Source organism: Liolophura sinensis, chromosome 3 (assembly GCF_032854445.1).
Source record: "Liolophura sinensis isolate JHLJ2023 chromosome 3, CUHK_Ljap_v2, whole genome shotgun sequence".
Classification (NCBI taxonomy): domain Eukaryota; kingdom Metazoa; phylum Mollusca; class Polyplacophora; order Chitonida; family Chitonidae; genus Liolophura; species Liolophura sinensis.
This window is the reverse complement of record NC_088297.1, coordinates 7,078,667-7,092,610: the sequence shown is the minus strand read 5'-3', so window position 1 is coordinate 7,092,610 and position 13,944 is coordinate 7,078,667.

Sequence of the window (13,944 nt, the reverse complement as noted above, 5' to 3'; positions counted from 1 at the left end):
GTTTACAGAGTTGAGAAGAAACTTGAAGACAAAACACAGAAAAAAACACAAAACGCAGAAAAAAAACACAAAACGCAGAAAAAACACAAAACACGCTGAAAAAAAAAACATTGGGGTAACACCGTTGACATACATATCAAGCATAAAACATTGCTGTATAAATATGGATGCAATAGTAAGGACATAAACATATCATACATCAAACATATACTGTACTATACTATACTATACTATACTATACTATACTATACTATACTGTACTGTACTGTACTGTACTGTACTGTACTGTACTATAACATACTATAACATACTATAACATCCTATACCATAATCTACTGTACTACAACATGCTATACTCTACTATATTATAACATTCTCTAATATATTATAACATGGTCTACTTTATTATAACATACTATACTATACTATATACTATACTATACTATACTATACTATACTATACTATACTATACTATACGGTACTGTACTGTACTGTACTGTACTGTACTGTACTGTACTGTACTATAACATACTATAACATCCTATACCCTAACCACAGCCAAGGGAACGGGCTTGGCAGAAGCAGCGGGGGAAGAAGAGTCAACCACGGATCTGTGGTTTTTCTTCACAGATCCGAGCCCCATGTGAGAGAATTTTACAGATCCGAGCCCCATGTGAGAGAACGTCACAGATCCGAGCGCCATGTGAGAGAACTTCACCAATCTGTGATTCCCCGACCACAGATCCGAGCGCCATGTCAGAGAACGTTCACAGTTCAGAGATGGCGCATATATATATATATATATATCTATACACAAATATGTATATATAAGGCAACTATCGACATGTTACACAACCCACGACCGTCCGCAGGTTACGGGTTTACAGAGTTGAGAAGAAACTTGAAGACAAAACACAGAAAAAAACACAGAACGCGGAAAAAAACACAAAACGCAGAAAAAAACACAAAACACGCTGAAAAAAAGACATTGGGGTAACACCGTTGACATACATATCAAGCATAAAACATTGCTGTATAAATATGGATGCAATAGTAAGGACATAAACATATCATACATCAAACATATACTATACTATACTATACTATACTATACTGTACTATACTATACTATACTATACTATACTGTACTGTACTGTACTATAACATACTATAACATACTATAACATCCTATACCATAATCTACTGTACTACAACATGCTATACTCTACTATATTATAACATTCTCTAATATTTTATAACATGGTCTACTATATTATAACATACTATACTATACTATACTATACTATACTATACTATACTATACTATAACAAACTCTACTGTACTATACTCTACTGTACTATACTATACTGTAACACACTATACTCTAGCATACTATACTATACTATAACATACTATACTGTAACAAACCATTACATACTATAATATACTATAACATACTATACTATGGCATACTTTACTATACTATGTACTGTACTATACTATACTATACTATACTATACTATACTATACTATACTATACTATACTATACTATACTATACTATACTATACTATACTATACTATAACAAACTCTACTGTACTATACTCTACTGTACTATACTATACTGTAACACACTATACTCTAGCATACTATACTATACTATAACATACTGTAACAAATTATAACATGCTATACGATACTATACTATAACATACTGTAACAAACTATAACATGTTTTACGATACTATACTATAACATACTATACTGTAACAAACCATTACATACTATAATATACTATAACATACTATACTATGGCATACTTTACTATACTATGTACTGTACTATACTATACTATACTATACTATACTATACTATACTATACTATACTATACTATACTATACTATACTATACTATAACAAACTCTACTGTACTATACTCTACTGTACTATACTATACTGTAACACACTATACTCTAGCATACTATACTATACTATAACATACTGTAACAAACTATAACATGCTATACGATACTATACTATAACATACTGTAACAAACTATAACATGCTTTACGATACTATACTATAACATACTATACTGTAACAAACCATTACATACTATAATATACTATAACATACTATACTATGGCATACTTTACTATACTATGTACTGTACTATACTATACTATACTATACTATACTATACTATACTATACTATACTATACTATACTATACTATAACAAACTCTACTGTACTATACTCTACTGTACTATACTATACTGTAACACACTATACTCTAGCATACTATACTATAACATACTGTAACAAACTATAACATGCTATACGATACTATACTATAACATACTGTAACAAACTATAACATGCTTTACGATACTATACTATAACATACTATACTGTAACAAACCATTACATACTATAATATACTATAACATACTATACTATGGCATACTTTACTATACTATGTACTGTACTATAAACGAAGGGATAACATGCAATGCAGTGTAATGAATTCCAGACAAAACAATATGAATGGGACACTGTGCTGTATAACTCCACACTAAGTACTGCACTACACTGCGTAACACTGCACCCTGTGGTAGCTCAACGTATTGTATTATATCATACTACATCGTATTATATTATACTATATCATACTACATCATATCATATCATATATGTAACAAATTTCACTGTAATAATACACAGTGCTTCAGACTTTAAACTTGCATTGAATTATAACAGTGTACCGTACCGTACCATACCATATCATATCACATCACATGACTTCATATGATATGATATGATATGATATGATATGCTATGATATATATATCAAACTAACATAATCAAACCCAACACCCTGCACTGTGCTGCACTGTGCTACACTGGTACAGTGCTACACCGCACAGTACGGTGTGCATGCACGGTACACGGTGCGACCTCTCCACTGCTCAGGAGCGCACAGTGCCGGCATGGCTATCCGGCTGGCATGGGCCATCTGTCCGTCCATCCGTATCGATCGCTGACGGAAACAGCATTAGGCGGACCAGGCGGCCAATTTGCTGGGTTCTCTGGCGTGAGGGGAGAGCCGAGCCAGTAACGGTACGGCTCAGACCGGCCCATCTCCGTGCACATAACATCAAGAATATTTCACTTTGACGGCGGCCAGTAAAATTGTAGGAGTAAACGGGACAGAGCCAGGAGGGTACCCACAACCACCTTCAAGCTGCGGCTAGACCTTTCCACGTATGGCATACTGCAATTACCGCGTTAAACTGAGTCACCATGTTTTTCCACACTTACGTTTACACGCGATTTTTGTCGAATTTTTATTGTGGACATAGGTGTTTGTGTATTTTCTTTCTCACGTCCGTTTTGTGGACGGTAGTTTATGGTTGTCCGGATACGCCTTTCGTAACCTCCATGTCTGACATCATGATTTTACTGTGTAAAATAGGGAAGTAAGGATTAAGTTCAGTGAGATAAATTTTCAACCCAAATCTGAATCTGGAAGCTGACTGGAACGAAACATAGTTGAGTCAAAGGCACATGTACTGTAGAAGAGACGCAATATGTCCAGTCTCTCGAGCGAGACGGACAGATAGACCCGCTGTGTATGTACTCTGAATGAATCCATCCCTCCTCGATACATACAAAAGTTGAAAATCATCCCCATGTAACATGTGATATATATTATATGAACCCCTCGTTCCAGTCTGGTAATTCCGCGCAAGGGTACACGCACTGTTGCGATAAAACAGCCAGTATTCGGATTGACAATATAACTAAACCCATTTAACACATTTAGCCTTTCGTTTAACGTTGGGTTAGCGCTGCCTGGCTTTTTTTTGATAGGCCATCGCGTCTGCGCCCTCGAGAGGTGGATTACACATTATATAGACAAAACTTAGCAGGAAGCTAATTTATAAAATAAAGATGTCTACATCCACAACAGCTAATTCTCTTTAGTGAGTTATACTATCCAAAAAAAGAAACGCATAACCCGGTTTTTTGCGGAGGTGATGCAGTCTTTTCAATTATGCATAACTAAATCAGAATTGCTATTCTGCAAATATTTTTTTACACAGATTAAGGAAGGGTCCATATCTAGACAACAAGGCCATCAACTTGAGGTAAGACACTCACAATGAGTCTCCCACTTGAGTGGAATGTCAGTATCTGTTGTGACTACCACGGGCGCGAATAACAGTTCTGACACGCCTTGTCATGGACTGGATGAGACGCTGGATAGAGGCCTGGGGAATGTTGTGCCACCCCTCCTGCAAACATGCAACTTGAAGCGTTTGGGGTTGAGGTTGACGTTGGCGTAGACGTCGATCAAGTTCATCCCACAAATGCTCAATTGGGTTAAGATCCGGGGAACGGGACGGCCAGGGTAGCACATTTACATTGTTTTCGACGAGGAAGTCCCTTGTGACACGTGCCGTGTGCGGTCTGGCGTTGTCCTGCTGGAACAACTCTCGCTGAACGTCAATGACAGGTAAGAGGTGTGGCTGCAGGATGGTGTCTCGGTAGCGTACGGCCGTAAGATTTCCCTGAACGTGGACAAGATTTGTACGACCAGTATACAATATTGCTGCCCACATCAATCACACTCCCTCCACCAAATCTGTCCACTTGGCGTACGCAGTTAGGGGCATAACGTTCGTGAGCACGTCTGTAAACCCGGTTTCTACCATCACGTCTCTGCAATAGGAATCTGGACTCATCACTGAACCAAATGCGTCGCCAGTTGCGTAGATTCCATGCAGTCACGTTGTTACACCATTGGAGGCGATTGGCCCGATGGTGAGGACGCAGCACGATCCCAACATAGGGCCCCCTGGCTCTCAGTCCATGTTCCCTCAGCCTGTTCCGCACTGTCTGACCTGATATCCTCCTCAGTCCCGGTATGCTGGCTGCTGTGCTTTCAGCTGTAGCACAACGGTCACGCAAATGGAGGACCCTTATGTAGCGATCTTGGGCTGCTGTAGTGACACGTGGTCGACCTGAACGCCGACGGTCATTTGTTGTCCCAGTATTGTTGTAGCGGGCAGCAAGCCGTGAAATCGTGCTCTGGCTGACGTATAGACGCCTAGAAATGGACGATTGGGACTCTCCAGCTTGAAGTCTTCCAATGGCAATATTTCTTGTGACAGTGTCAAGACGTGGCATGTTGAATCAGCTTGAAAACACCACTTGAAAGACGCCGATTTCCGGCCCGAAGTTGCGGTTTTATAGTCACACACTGCATGCTTTCCATGCATAAGTTCGGCGTGTAAGACTGCACGTGATGCAGTGTGGTGCTGTATTTTTTACTTCTTCCAAAAACGGCCTCCAAACTCAACATTTTCAACCAGGAAATGTTTTGAGGAATAAAATGTGTGCTAACTGTGACTATTAACAATATTAAAACACATTTTGCTCATGAAATGAAGACATAGAAAATTAAAATTAACACATTGCAAAATACAAAATCTCACACAATCTTAGAATGCGCCATTAACACTTCAATGTTCCAATGCAGTCGCTGTGAGTTCAGATTTTGATCAGGCTGGCTTCCTCTCCGGTCGAACGTGGGAAGGCTAGTTTCCTCCAATCATAAAGCTGCCAGCCGCCTTGTAAGCGAAATATTCCGGCGGGACCAATGAAGTAAGTTAATAAATAATAAACTCTGTCAAAAAAGAAACACAACCCCTGTCCTCGGATATCAAAAATTCGTTCGAATATAGTTATTGCTTCCAAACTAAATTTTAGCCAAATGTATTGAAATTATACACGTTTTTAATGAAGATTACCATCCAAACAACTGCCTTTTCTCTCCTAAGTGTATTTTATTGCTTATGACGTCACAACGCATGGACTGACCCTGTTGACGTCGCACACAGAACCATTCACCTGCAAATCATGTCAATGGCAGTTATAGTGTGGGGGTGTATAAAAGCCCATGTGCTTTCGTATTTTATTCATTCATTCGTCGACGAAAGGCAGTCGGTAAAATGCCGTGACTGAGTGCTGCCGACCGAAATATCGCCATTGGTTGTCTTCAAGCCGGAGAAAGTTTTGGTACTATTGCACGACACCGACTTTGGAGCCGTTACAAGTACTTTAATTCGACCAACGATCGCCCGAGAAGTGGAAGGCCAAGAATCACGACCCCACTTCAAGATCGGTACATCCGAGTCCTTCACCTGCGTAATCGGCAGGCCCTACCAGCCGTGACTGCCACACAAATACCAGGTTTGAGGAGAGTGTCGGCTCAAACGATTAGGAACCGTCTGAAAGAAGCGGGTTTACGTGCCTGTAGACCAGTTGTTGGACCTGTACTACGCCCCTTACGTCGACGCCTACGACTCAGGTGGTGCAACAACGTAAGGATATGGACTTTACAAAACTGGAAGCGCATTTGGTTTTCTGATGAATCCCGTTTTCTTTTGACACGTCACGACGGAAGACAGCGTGTGTATAGGAGACGTCATGAACGCTTTGCGCCAATCTGCGTCCGGCAGGTGGACAGATTTGGCGGAGGCAGTGTGGTTTGGGGAGCCATCTCGTACAATCAGAAATCGGACTTGGTGATCGTTCCAGGGAACCTGACAGCCCAACGTTACATCAACCACGTGTTACAGCCTCACCTTCTCCCGATTATTGACCGACAGACACAGCTTTTTCAACAGGACAACGCCAGGCGTCATACTGCACGTGCAACAATGAACTTTCTGCAGTATTCCAACGTCAATGTCTTGCCGTGGCCCTCTAAATCACCAGACCTCAACCCTATTGAACACCTGTTGGATACTCTGGATCGACACGTGCGTCAACGTCAGCCACCGCCACACACGCTTCAACAGCTCGCCGTTGCGTTACAGGAGGAGTGGAGGTCCATTCCCCAGGAGAGAATCCGGCATCTTATCCGTTCTTGTCCAAGGAGATGCCGTGCAGTGATTGCAGCTCGTGGTGGTCATACGAGATACTGAGGAAGACGCCCCCTGGTGAGCAACTGGTGTCTGTGAGATGACTTTTGAAAAGACAGTTTTAAACATGACCATCTTGATTATTATTCTGCCAAATTTCTGACTTCTGTCTTCAATAAGAAAAAAGTTGTGCCGTCCTAAAACTTAATATTAAAATCTCTAAAATACGGGGATTGCGTTTCTTTTTCGACAGAGTTTATTACAGGTTATTCATGATTTGCTTTATGCTAAACATTTAAAAAAAAGCATCATAATCTGTCTTGGACACAATCGTTATGCTCAAAATCTCCAGGCGTGAGAAATGTTCAGCACCGCGAAGTTCGAAGAACAATTCATTAAATTTTGGTAATGGATGCGTGTCTGAAATAGTAGTCTCAGATCTACACTTTTTCCAGAGAACTATCGGGGATATCCATTCTAACGTCATTTTTCATGACATCAAGTTTCTGTAATCTTTTTAACTCAGCCACTATTATCTCTGTCTTCAAATGCAAATCGTCTCAGCTTTTGTTGCAATGGGACAGTCTTCTCAATGACTTTCACTTTGTGCATAAAACCTTTACTATGTAGCAAATTGCCATCTGATGAAACAAACGTGTTTTTTTTTTTGATTGGTGTTTTACGCCGTACTTAAGATTATTTCACTTATACGACGGCGGCCAGCATTATGGTGGGCGGAAACACAGTTTCACACAGTTCCTTCCATCCATCCACATGTACATCAGAGGTGGGCTCAGACGGTTTGTAACTGACATTTGTATGTGTTGGACTTTCAGTTGATGAAGATAAGGAAGACTGTTGCATTGGGTTGTTTTTATCAACACTGTTCATGTTTTCAGATTCGCACGATAATGTAGCACCATTCAGCCCAAACAATTTGATCATGTCTCTACTCATTAAAGATTAACCTTCAACCTCACACAAGTAAGTATCAACAGGTTCATTTTTTGACAGTACATTCGGGCCTAGTGAGTGTAAACCAACATCGGAACAGAAATACCATTTACTGTCAGAACACACATCACCGGTTTTGTAGCTTATGTGCTGCAGGTTGTCAACACACAGGAATCACCAACGGCAGGCCGAACAGTATCACTTTCAGAGGTCACAGAGTGCACCGGATTTGTAGCACACTGACCAGATTTACGGACAGAATCAAAATGTCCGCGTACTGATCACAGCCGTCGTGTAGCTTTTTTGCTGGACATTTCTTGTTATTTGCAAAATGTGACGCAGGACCACACCGATAACAAGAAAGTTTATGTTTATTCACAGGCTGGTTTAAAAATTACTGTTTGTCAGGGCGCTGACGCCATTTCTTTTGAATGGCCAGTACTGTATTTACTGCAGAAGGATTCAGAATACTGTTTGATAAAGACAGGCAGCGCGCCTCTTTCACGGCGGTTTCAATCAGGCGAGTAGCATTTACAGCAGGCGGAAGTGTGAAATCATCCATCATCATCAGTCGTTTGCGCAATCGCGAAATGTTATATTTTTCTCAGTTTTTCATATTGTAAAGCTCCCAAATTGCGTGTAATGACAAGTTCAGGCTTGTTGTAGACAGAAATGGTGGTGGAGGAGATATTTTATTCATTGTGAGATACTGTCGATGGTGCGATAAAACCTCATGCTAATCCGCCCGGTATGTTCTTGGATCCTCGTCGCCAATATGTTATAAGCAGTATTCTGTATTTACAAGTGTAATGTAGGCACCCATTCGACCAACGTTAGAACTTCGCCAAAAGCTATTTTCAAATCACGTGACTCCCTTGCTCTGGCGGGCTAGGCTGCTCTTACCAAAATTAAGATCGTCTCGGTCTTTTTTCCACAATAGTTAATAAATAATAGTGTTCTAAGCAGTATTTGACCAGATGGAGTAACAACAGGGAAAATCCTCCTGTTTGCAACTCAATGTATTTTTCCACCTTCTTAAACATACCTTAAAAGATCACTCCTCAAGCCTGGCCTTCCGTTTATTTAAGTTCTGTTCAGGGGAGACAACTCTTTTGGGAATCCCCAAATACGCCCAACACCACACTTTTCTCCACATTATTACTACAAAAATTATAATTAAGACTCGCAAACAAGGTGTTCATCGCCATTTAGATGGTGCACGTCTCGTTGGTTTCAATCAATTCATAATGCCCAACTCAAATTGAGCATGGTGGTTAACGAAGTTTGACATACTGCCAGTGTAACAGATACATTTGTTGTACTGGAAAGGTCGAGAACAAACTACACAAAAGTTCCAAATCGCAGAAGAACAAAACGTTCTCTGTGATATTACAGAGCTTGTGTACTTCAGATGTTTCATGTATGTGTTTTATGGACACTCATACACCAATAGTGTAATTACATGTATGTATCAAAACAAAAGATGTCACAGAATTTTCTTTTCCTTTTATTCAAACAAAATAATTCATAGTTGTGAGTCGTTTTCTTAGATGCGAAATGAGTTTTACGAGTACCCCATTTTGATGTTATGGTCTTTATTATTCACAAATAACTAGGTGTTATGAACTAAGAATTACTAAAAAATTACAAGAAAGATATTTTTGCAGCGTACGATTTTAATATGTAGAACACAGAGTTCCAGGTTAGTAGATAGAAGAGTATTTAGGAAAGCCAAGATGGGAAGAATGAAGCAGATCTCAGATCAAGTTGATTGGCAACGTTTATTGCTAATGCATGTTCCTCTGTTGCGGCTATGACTACACTCGAAAACTTCTAATTGTGACGTTATGTCAAATGAAGATTGGACGTAAGCCTATATTGGTCACCAAGGGGTGCGGCTTCCAGTTGATCTATCAGTGACGTCACAGGCGTTGGGACGTCATAGGTTTTGTGACGTCACAAAGATCTAGAACATATAAAACATGTCGGTGTAGCTTGTCATCAGTGGAAGATGAAGATTGTACCGATTTCAGTTGTTTTATGTCTACTTTTGGTCACCAAGTGGGTGATATTTGTGTCATTTGACATTCTGAAGGAACAGTGACTATTGCTTCACATTTGTCTGTGCTTATGTCATCTCAACATCAGTGGTGTCATGACGGTATAGTTGTCTAGCAAATGTAAAAATTTATCTTGTTGCTTTCAACGCTTCTTTCTGGTGTACACTGACGTAAGTTAATGCACGTCCGTCTTTGCTATTTTAATCCAGACGTTCGACAACTACATGCAGATGCCTAGTCCAAACGTAGACTTCCACATCGTGGTGTTCGTCACTCGTATTCACGTAAATGTTCACCCTAACTGATGTGTTGCTTGTAGATGTAAGAACAGAAGCAGTCTTGACCTTGTAGTAAAATGGATCAAGGGCGTGATTGGTCTCCCCGATCCAGAACCACCCTGGTGGAGACGGGCTCTGTGCGATTGGGTCACTCGAAAATCAGAAGGTAAACCCCAAATAATGCTTCTTATTCCCTATCCTGATATTCACATCAGCATTTTTCGACTTCAGGATTTGTTAACTATAATCTTGTTCCATGAAAAGATAGCTGTGAATCAGTGTAACCGATCACAGCATAATGACACAGGAGCCTCTTACAAATGCGGCTCATGCTGGCTTCCTCTTCGGCCGTAAGCGGGAAGGTCTGTCGGCAACCTGCGGATGGCCGTGGGTTTCCCCCGGGCTCTGCCCGGTTTCCACCCACTATAATACTGGCCGCCGTCGTATAAGTGAAATATTCTTGAGCACGGCGTAAAACACCCATTAAATAAATAAATAAATAAATAAATAAATAAATACTAATGCAGTCGCCGTGAGTTCACTTGACGTCCTCTCCGGTCGTATGTGGGAAATAAAAGTACGCGTATAAACACCATTATAATATATAATGAATGAATGTAACCAATCATTCATTATATACAGGTTAGTTAAAATCTGAAGACACGGTTACCTCTTGTTTCCATGTGGCCACACATCTGCAACTATTTAACGATAGAATGTGACATTTATCAGTCTTTCTTTTTAATCTGGCCGTGAAAAACAGTAAATGTAATAGTAATATTATTAATTATATTATTTTATGCGCAGATAATGTCGAGGCCTTTTTCATCGGCACAGCGTTGCTGCTTTTGTATAGCATGTGTTGGAAAAAGCAGAAGAAAACTAGTAATTTTTTTCAGTCCCTCTTTCCATTAAATGAGAAACAACACAAGAACAAGAGCCAAGATTAACACAGCGCCATCTAGATGTAGGATAACTCTGCTATGTATACCTTTATTGCTAAATTCTTGAGTTCCCTACCTTTCAATCCAGACAGCGCTTTGTCTATCCTTGACTTTCATCCATAACTCAGACAATTTTTTTTTTTTTGTGATAAAGTTCCCATTTACTAGTTACTTTAAAATACCATGCACTGTTTCTGTTTTAATGTACATAACATCACCAAGGTAAATTTACTGGTTATTTAGCAAATAACCAGTATTGAGTTTGACAAATGTCTAACATAAAACAGGCTCAGTGTTAAGTTTCTTGCAATGTTTGTCATGGTCTTACAGGAAGTCGACAAGACCGGAAGTTACGCAACTAAAGGTGGGTTAAAGAAGTACAAATTTGAATTACTCAAATTCAGCTACACGATAGCGTATACGTGTGCGCCGTTCAATCCTAGAAATTGTTCCGTATGTATTAAGTATTGGTACAAACGGAGAAGCTGCTTAACTTGCGGATGTCCTGAACACAGGACGGATCGAGGTGTTGCCTTTCTGTCAACACCCAGGTAGCGAGCTCGATTCCAGCTTCTGTTGTCGTGAAAACCTCTCCGTTTTTTCTTTGTGGCTCTGTGGTTCACTGGACTGTGTGAGATTTTTCTCCACCCTGACTGTGGTATGGTAATGAATAACACGGATTAAATAATAACATATAAACCACGAGATTCTGGTTTTACGCCGACTGTAGACAAAAACATATGAACGACAAGCTTCTGGTTTTACGCCGACTGTAGACAAAAACATATGAACGACAAGCTTCTGGTTTTACACCGACTGTAGACAAAAACATATGAACGACAAGCTTCTGGTTTTACACCGACTGTAGACAAAAACATATGAACGACAAGCTTCTGGTTTTACGCCGACTGTAGACAAAAACATATGAACGACAAGCTTCTGGGGTTTTACACGAACTCTTATAATAACACATGAACAACGAGACTCTGGTTTTATGCCGACTGTAGACAAAAACATATGAACGACAAGCTTTTGGTTTTACACCGACTGGAATGACCATTTATATAAATTGTGGGTAAAAAAGAGAAGGTAATGTTTTCCTCTGGCGGAAAACCTAGAGAGTACTCATATACTCGTAAATATTTTCCTTATTTATACGACGGCAGTCAGTTTTTAGGATGAAGGAATTCGGAGTAGGCTCTTATAAACCACCCACATTTGGCAAGTGACTACAGATATGCTCACCATATTGCATCAAGACAATTGATCTTGAAAGATCGTTAGATTGTTAGACTGCGCGAACGGCTACATGCATGTCGGCTTCTGATTGTCACTGGGACCTGAAGAACAGCGAGAGCGAAGGTGGAAAAATTGGAAAACATCATTTTTATAGTATGGCCTCTCCGTTTGTCTTTAAAACACCTTTTGTATTTATTGCTTTATATAGATGCACAGACCAAACGTTGTGTGGACGCTCTGCCAGCAATAAGGAAGTCTGACGGAAGCATCCATATAAAACACGTGAGTACTCTGAGGGAAAAAATATATTCAATTTTACACAAAAGAAACAGAATAGATTTTTTTAAGTTGCTGTACCGTCTTCATACATCTGTATGCCTAGATCAGTTTCTCCTGGTGCCGGACAATCCCTCAAAACATGCGTATTTTCCACAAATATATCAAGTGCAATATGTATGTATTTTGTTCATCATAAGTAGTTAAATTTCATAACGATCCCTTCTCTCGTTGGTCATGTTTGGGATCACATTGTACAGGCTAACATCCAATGTGTTTTTTCCTGTATCTCAGAAGTGGCATCTTCTGGCAACCTGAATCAGTTTTTATTGATTTATTTACTTGACTGGTGTTTTACGCCGTATTCAAGAACAGAATTAATTGTGATCTAGGTAAAAATAGTAATTCTCCTGAACTATAAACAATTCTTCGATTAATTAATATAAATCGTAAATTTGCCGTTTTCGTACTTTAAATGACGATTTTTCAAACTTCTGTATTTTGTTGGATTTTGACAGCTTCATATTGAAAAATATGGTGTTTCCAGGTTCGCACATGTTCTTGTCACGATATGGCTGAATTGTCTCTCGTGCGTTGTCATTCCTTCATTCAGTCGGTCATGCATTAAGACCTTCTACACGAGCATGTATCCATAGCAAAGCCATTATTATTTGTTTTCCTGATGCTGGTTTCCAATCCGATCGTTCATGGAAAGGCCAGTCAGAGGGCTCTGGTGAGTTTCGCCCCCGGCTCTGTCCGATTTCCTCCCGCCATAGAGCTGGTCGCCGTCGTATGAAGAGAAATATTTTGAAGGACGGCGTAAAACGCCAATCAAATAGATAAATAAAAGCAATTAATAACAACCTACATTTACAGTGCGGATGATTTGTGATGTACCTGTAAAAATAACACTGCTTCACCTGAGGCTAGGGTCTGTATGAACAGAGGTTACTTGATTTCTGATATTATAAGAACCTTTGGCATAAAAGCGTAACTGAGATGTCTGATGTAGCCAGGCTTGCCTTACAGCAGATGAATGTGTGTAATACGATTGTGGACCTTACTGTGTGTAAATATAGTGTTGTCGACTTCACATATGTGCTATATTAGACACACTGGATATTTTGCATTCGTATGAATTTTCGGAGATCGTTGGAGAATAATTTTACTCCCAAGTAACTGTCTTCCTTTATAAGTTATTTAACACGTGTAGCCAATGAGCTTGGCCAGCTAAAAATATTCTTCACTAAGCATGGA